An 8,775-nucleotide genomic window follows, 5' to 3' on the forward strand; every position below is an offset into this window, starting at 1 on the left:
AAATAATGTAGTCATAGATCTTTCATATGGAGAGAAAGTCAAGATGATATAAAGACATAAAAGATTGGTTTAAATTTAGAAAAACAGGTAAATATTAAGGTAACCCAAAGGAAACTAACAATCCTACACATTAAAATAAAAAAAAAAGGAAAACATAAATTTTCAGCAAATACAAAAGCAGCAAGAAAAAGATGAAAGACTAAAAAGAAAAACGATTCAGCACAGAAAAAAATAAATTAGCAGTAAATACAAAGGCAACAAAAATGAAGAGGATGGAAAGAAAATGCACAAAGAACAACGACTCAAGAAAATTAAGTGGAATCAGGAAAATGTCAACAAGACATACACAAAAAAAGACGAAAATGACAGCACTAAACTCATAACTATGAATAATTATGATAAATGTAAATGGTTTAATTGCACCAATAAGGAGAGAGAGAGTAGCAGAATGGATTAAAAAACATGATCTGTCTGTATGCAGACTGCAAGAGACACACCATAGACTCAAAGACATAAACAAACTAAATCTCAAAAAATGGAAAAAAAATATATATATATATATCAAGCAGACAACAATAAAAAAATAAGAGTGGCAATATTAATCTCTGATAAAAGAGGCTTTAAAGTAAAATACACCACAAAGGAAAAGGAAATACACTATATAATGATTAAAGGGTCAATATACCAGGAGGACAAAATCATAATACTTCTATACCCAATGACAGGGCTTCAAAATACATAAAACAAACTCAAACAGCATTGAAAAGAGAAATAGCTCCACAATAATAGTAGGAGACTTCAACATACCACTTCTGATGACAGACAGGATATCCATAAAGAAGCTCAATAAAGACACAGAAGGTCTAAATACCACAATCAGCCAACTGATCTCATAGACTTATACACAACACTTCACCCAACGGTAGTCAAGTACACTTTCTTTTCTAACACTCATGGAGCATTCTTGAGAATAGACCACGTATTAGGCCACAAAGCAAGCATTAAAAGAATCCAAAACATCAAAATATTACACAACATGTTTCCTGACCATAAAGCCATAAAAGTCAAACCGCTGTAGTTATCATACATTTTAATTTCTTACATATTTTAAACCCAATAAAGTCTATTCTTATTATGTCATGCAGTCAGTAATCATCTATTTTTACCCATTTCATTAACTTTCATTCCTTCTTGCATCTTAAGCCTTTCACCTTATTTTCTTCCTGCTTGAAGAATACCTTTGGAATTTTCTTTAATGTGGGCATGCTGATGTTAACTTATCTAGGTTTTGTTTCTCTGAAAACAAAAGGTCTTTGCTTATTCATGAAGGATGTTTTTCCTCAGCACAAAATTCTGGGTTGCCACGTATTTTCTCTCTATAATTTAAATATACCATCTTATTGTCTTAGGGTTTTCACTAATTCTGTAGAGAAGTCATCAGCCAGTTTTTTTGTTTGTCCTTTAAAGATAATCTCTTCCATTCTTTAGTTGTGTTAAATTATTTGTTTTTTTGTGGGGTTTTTTGTCTTTAGCTTCAGCAGTCCTACTATGATGTACCTAGATACGAATTTCTTTGTATTTACCCTACATGGGTCTTATAAGGAAACCCTGGTGGCGTAGCGGTTAAGTGTTATGGCTGCTAAGCAAAAGGTCAGCAGTTCGAATCCACCAGGCGCTCCTTGGAAACTCTACGGGGCAGTTCTACTCTGTCCTATAGGGTCGCTTTGAGTCGGAATCGACTCGCTGGCAGTGGCTTTGTTCTTTTTTTTTTTGGTTTGGGTTTTGTAAGTCTTCTAGGATCTGTGACTTGATATCTTTAATTATTTGAAGAAAATTCTCAGCCATAATCTCAGTTTTTCTGCCTCATTCTTTTTCTTCCTTCTTAAAGTATCTTATGCTAGATATTCTCATCGTATTCTCTCTATCTTATTCCTTTTTATATTATATATATCTTTCCTTTTGTCTATGCCTCTATTTTCTTCCAACGTATCTTCCAGTTCACTAAATCTCTTCAGCATTTTTAATCTGCTGTTATATACATGCATTAAGATTTTAACTTCAGCTATAGTTTTCAGTTGACTTTCTAAGTTGATCTTTTTCTTAGTTTCTAGTTTTTTGCCAAATTTCTAAGTCTTGCCTTTATTTCTTTGAACATAATAGAGTTATTTCAGTGTCTTTGTCTGATAGCTCCAATATCTAGTTTTTCTGTGGATCTCATTCTGTTATTTGTTGTTTCTCCAGGTTTCACTTTTTTCTTTCTTTTTTTAAAAAATTGTTGATTATATTAGAGAGGCGAGGCCAAGATGGCAGAGTAGTGAGACGCTGACAGTGATCCCTCTTACAAAAAAGACACGAAAAAACAAGCGAAGCGATTATATTTATGACAAGCTAGGAGCCCTGAACATCAAAGGTAAAGTTAGAAAACGGACTCAGCGGCAGAGGGAGGGAGAGACTATTCAGAAGTGGAGAGGAGTTACTGGACCTGAACAGCCAGGAACCCTCAGGCACCATTCCCTGGAGCGACTGCAGTGGGGCTGGCAGTGGCCTTCCACAGGCGTTTAGCTCAGGGAAGGACAGCAAGTTGCACAGACTACTCACACCTCCAGAACAAGAGAAGAACGGCACTCTCAGCAAAAGCTAATTACTTGTGTTTATTTTACCACGCTCCCAACCCCCAAGCCGGCTTCAGTGGCTGTCAACTTCCCTGGGCCTGAGATAGGCCCTGGTACCACTCTGAGCCATTCTTCCGTCCTTGAAGAAGGTATAAGTTCACAACTGGGGGAAAGATAATCTGCCAGCTCAATTAAGCTGGGGAGCTCAGGACACAAGCAGCTCTTGTTCAGGCACAGACAGTCCATGGGCTTTGAATACCTTTCACCCCACCATGGACCTGTGTGGGCCCATTTCAGGAGAATAGGCCCTTGTTGCCAGACTGCATCTGTTTCAGCTGGACGGTGGAAAGATGGGTGTTTGATGTTTGACACCGCTTTGCCTATTAAACAGGGTCTTCACCTACCCACATCAGGGGCCTAAGGACTGGTGGCCCCACCCACCATACCTAGCCACCTGTGACAGGGCTCCAAGGGTAAGTAGTACCTCCCAGAACTTACAACCAAAAGCATTGGGTACCCACTGCCCTTCTGCAGAACCCACCCGTGTGCTCTACAGAACAGGGATGCACTTTCCTCACAGACACTCAGAGGACAGCTGTCAGACCCCTGCCTTGATCAGAGCCTGACCCCCTACTGCAGCCAGATACTTCTGCCTACACCAATAACCCCTGCCCCTCTAAGACTGTAGGACAGAGCCTGTACCTTACACTTTATGACCAACTACCTGGGCACCTGAGTTGAATCCATACAAGAAAAGTAAATGAACTCCTAGGCTCATATACCTGGTAACAGTGCTAGCCATCTGGTGATAGTACATTAGAGCTTCGAAGGTGAAAATAATCAACCTAGTGCACTCAAGCAGCTTATCTGGGTATACCAAAACTAAACAAAGCAAGAAGGTAGGATACAAAAAGCAAGCATAAAATAAACTAATACAATAACTTATAGATGGCTCAGATAAGTCGATATCAAATCACATAAAGAGGCAGACACGGGGGCAGGACCAAGATGGCTCACTAGGTAGAAGCTTCTGCTCATCCCTCTTGAAACAAACACTCAAAAAACAAATGAATCACTTACATAAAGGACAATCTACAAACCCTGACCATCAAACACGGAACTAAGGAGTTGACCTGAGTGACAGGGAAGTGAAAAGTCACACTGCAGCAGGGACCGCTTCCAGAGCCAGTGTCCCATGCCGCCGCCTGGAGCCCTCATGGTTCCCTGGTGCCAGAGTGGTGGGGCTGATTGTAGCTTACTGAGACAGGGAAGCACGGATGTAGGCCTAACCTTCAGGACCAACCTCGGAGGGGACCCAGACAGCACACGCAGGCTCCACACAGACGCGGCTGACAGGGAAATGAAAAACCATGGGGAAGCAGCGACTGGTTTTGGAGCCTGGAGTGCAGGGTCCCAGAAAGGAAACCTTGGTGCTGGGCTTTGGAATAAGTGTGGGGGAGCTGATTGCGTCTTCCTGAGACGTTGTGATCATGGATGCAGCCCTAACCCTCTGAGACAGTCTCAGCAGGGATACAGCCAGCACACACAAGCTGCACAATGCTCTGGAATCTCAGAAAAAACAGTCCTCACCAAACAACATAAGTAACTTTCTATATTTTGCTAGGCTACTCTCTTCTATATATCTGATTCCACCCCTCATTGCCCCAGCCAGCTTCATTAACATTGGAATTCCCTGTGCCAGAGAGTGAAGTGCACTGCTGGATTTTTTTTCTTCTTTCTTTTCTAACCCATTCTCCTGGCCTGAGAAAAGCAGCATTTAGCCATCAAAGAAAAAATCCTTCCCTGACTTCCCTAAACTGAAATTAACAATACAGAATCAGCTCCATCCAGGCATTAAGAGACCCATAGTCTTTGGCTTTCACCCTACAGGTAACTAGGTGGCTATTATAATGCAAAGGCAATTCTGATAGAGATCTCACCATAATTGTTTTAGCTCAGCAGTGGAAAGGCAAGTTTTGGAGGTCAGATACCTCTGTACCTATTAAACAGAGCCCTCACTGATCCACACCAGCGAAAAGAGGGCTGAGACTCCACCCACACCACCTAGCCACCTGCTAGAGGGGTCTGAGAATAGTGACGTCTACCCAAGCATTGGGTGCCTAAGATACAGCTGCAGAGCCCACCCACCAGAGCGCTCTAGAGAATAGAGCCACACTTACCTCACTGACACTTGAAGGAAGACTGTCAGCATCCTGCCCTCCTCGAAATGTGACCCCCTGACACTAATAGAAACTGGTGCATACAACCATCACCACTACTCCTCTAAGATAATAGGTGAGAGGCTACACCACACACTAGGTAACCAGCTATGAGGACACCTGAGCTGATTCTATTCAAGAATAGTGAATGGACTCATACGCTTATACACCTGGTAACGGCTCAGGGAAGCTGGTAACAGGATGTAAGTGACTCAAAAGCTACAGAAATCATGATACCACAATCTAGTAGCCCATCTGGGTGTACTGCAACAAAACAAAACAAGAAGATAAGACTCAGTGAGCAAATATAAAATATTACAATATCTTATAAATGGCTCAGAGACAGCAGTCGACATCAAATCACATGAAGAAGCAGACCGTGGTTCCTTCTACAAACCCCCAAATCAAAGAATCAAAATCATTCCCGGACGTAGATACAGTCCTAGAATTGCCAAATGTAGAATATAAAAAAATTATATACAGAATGCTTCAAGACATCAGGGATGACCTCACAAATGAAATAAGGCAATCTACAGAAAAAGCCAAGGAACACACGGATAAAGCAGTTGAAGAAATCCAAAAGATTATTCAAGAACATAGTGAAAAAAATAATAAGCTGTAAGAATCCATAGCGACACAGCATTCAGAAATCCAAAAGATTAACAATAAAGTCACAGAATCAGACAATTCAATAGGAAGTCAGAGTGGGGGAGCTGGAGGATAAGACAATTGACACAAATATAGTTGAAGAAAAGTCAGATAAAAGAATTTAAAATTATGAAGAAACCCTAAGAATCATGGCAAACTCTATCCAGAATAATTTGCATGTGATTGGAGTTCCAGAACAGGGAGGGATAACAGAAAATACAGAGAGAATAGTGGAAGATGTGTTGGCAGAAAAATTCCCTGGCATCGTGAAAGATGAAAAGATATCTACCCAAGATGCTCATCGAACCTCATACAAGATAGATACCAAACGAAAATCACCAAGACATATCATCAAATCTGCCAAAATCAAAGATAAAGAGAAAATTTTAAAAGCACCCAAGGATAAACGAAAAGTTACCTACAAAGGAGAATCAATAACTTTGCACTACTCGGCAGAAACCATGCAGGCAAGAAGGCAATAGGATGACATATATAGAGCACTGAAAGAGGAAAAACTGTCAGCCAAGAATCATATATCCAGCAAAACTCTAAAACATGAAGGTGAAATTAAGATATTTACAGATAAACACAAGCTTAGAGAATCTGAAAAAATGAACCAAAACTGCAAGAAGTACTGAAGGAAATTCTTTGGTCAGAAAATCAATAACATCAGATACCAACACAACACAAGGTCACAGAACAAAACATCCTGATATCAATTCAGATAGGGAAATCACAAAAACAAAATAAGATTAATTAAAAAAAAATTACTCAAAATAGGGAATCACTGATGTCATTATGTAAAAGATTACAATAGTCAAAAAAGAGGGACTAAATACAGGAGGCATATATCTTACATATGGAGAAACAAGTTAGATTTTTACTTAGTCAAAATGGGGTAAATATTAAGGTAACCACAATGAGGTCTAACAATTCCATACTTCAAAATAAAAACCAAGATAAACATAACGACTCACCAAAATAAATTCAACTACTATAAAAAGGAGGAACACACATTCTACAAAGAAAAACTCAGCACAAAAAAGTAAATGGAAAAATGAAATTGTCAAAAACAGGCATCAAAATGACAGCACTAAACTCATACTTATCTAATTACACTTAATGTAAATGGACTAAATTCACCAATAAAGAGACAGAAAGTTGCAAACTGGATTAAAAAACACGATCAGTCTGTATGCTGCATAAAAGAGACACACCTTAGACTTGGAGACACAAATAAACTAAAACTGAAAGGATGGATAAAAATATATCAAGCAAATAACAATCAAAAAAGAGCAGGAGAGGCAATATTAATTTCCGACAAAATAGACTTTAAAGTTAAATCCACCACAAAGGATAAAGAAGGACACTACATATGATTAAAGGGACAATTTACCAGGAAGATATAACCATATTAAATATTTATGCACCCAATGACAGGGCCACAACATTCATAAAACAAACGTTAACAGAATTAAAAAGTGAGACAGACACCTCCACAATTATGGTAGGAGACTTCAACACAACCCTCTCGGTAAAGGGTAGGAAATGTAGTAAGAAGCTCAATAGAGACACGGAAGATCTAATTGCTACAATTAAACAACTTCACTTCATAGACTTATACAGAACACTCCACCCAACAGCTGCAAACTATAATTTCTTTTCTAGTGCACATGAAACATTCTCTAGGATAGATCACATATTAGGTCATAAAACAAGCCTTTACAGAACGCAAAACATTGAAATATTACAAAACATCTTCTCTGAACAAAAGACCATAAAAGTAAAAATCAATAACAGAAAAACCAGGGAAAAGAAATCAAATGCTTGGAAACTGCACAATACCCTGCTCAAAAAAGACTGGGTTATGGAAGACCTTAAGGAGGGAATAAAGAAATTCACAGAATTCAACGAGACTGAAAACACTTCCTATGAAAACCTTTGGGACACAGTGAAAGCAGTGCTCAGAGGTCAATTTATATCAACAAAGGCACACATATTAAAGAAGAGCCAAAATGAAAGAACTGTCCCTACAACATGAACAAACAGAAAGAGAGCAACAAAAGAAACTATCAGGCACCAGAAGAAAGCAAAAAATGAAAACTACAGCAAAATTAAATGAATTAGAGAACAGAAAAATAATTCAAAGAGTTAACAAGGCCAAAAACTGCTTCTTTGAAAAAATTAACAAAATTTATAAACCACTGGCCAGACTGACTAAAGAAATACAGGAAAAGAAACCAATAACCCGAATAAGAAATGGGATGGTCCATATCACAACAGATCCAACTGAAATTAAAACGATCATGTCAGATTACTACAAAAAATCGTTCTCTAGCAAATTTGAAAATCTAGAAAAAATGGATGAATTCCTAGAAAAACACTACCTACCTAAACTAACACAAACTGAAGTAGAACAACTAAATAGACCCATAACAAAAAAAGAGATTGAAAAGGTAATGAAAACACTCCCCAAAAATAAAGTTCTGGCCCTGACGGCTTCACTGCAAAGTTCTACCAAACTTTCAGGGAAGACTTACCACTACTACTGAAGGTATTTCAAAGCATAGAAAAGGAAAGAATACTACCTAACTCCTCCTACGAAGCCAGCATAACCCTGATACCAAAACCAGCTACAGATAACACACAAAAAGAAAATTACAGACCTATATCCCTCAAGAACATAGATGCAAAAATCCTCAAGAAAATTCTAGCCCATAGAATTCAACAACATATCAAAAAAATAATCCACCATCACCAAGTAGGATTTATACCAGGTATGCAAGGTTGTTTCAATATTAGAAAAACAATTAATGTTATCCACCACATAAAAAAAAGACAAGAACCACATAATTTTATCAATTGATGCAGAAAAGGCATTTGACAACGTCCAACACCCACTCATGATAAAAACTCTCAGCAAAATAGGAATAGAAGGAAAACTCCTCAACATAATAAAGGGTATTGATACAAAGCCAATACCCAGCATCATCCTAAATGGAGAGAGCCTGAAAGCATTTCCCTTGAGAATGGGAAACAGACAAGGATCTCCTTTATCACTGCTCTTATTCAACATTGTGCTAGAGGTCCTAGCCAGAGGAACTGGGCTAGACAAAGAAATAAAGGGCATCCAGACTGGTAAGGAAGAAGTAAAATTATCTCTATTTTCCAACGACATTATCTTATACACAGAAAACCCTAAGGAATCCTCAAGAAAACTATTAAAACTAATAGAAGGATTCAGCAGAGTTTCAGGTTACAGTATAAACATACAAAATCGGTTGGATTCCTCTACA

This window comes from Loxodonta africana, unplaced genomic scaffold, assembly GCF_030014295.1.
Source record: "Loxodonta africana isolate mLoxAfr1 unplaced genomic scaffold, mLoxAfr1.hap2 scaffold_91, whole genome shotgun sequence".
Classification (NCBI taxonomy): Eukaryota; Metazoa; Chordata; class Mammalia; order Proboscidea; family Elephantidae; genus Loxodonta; species Loxodonta africana.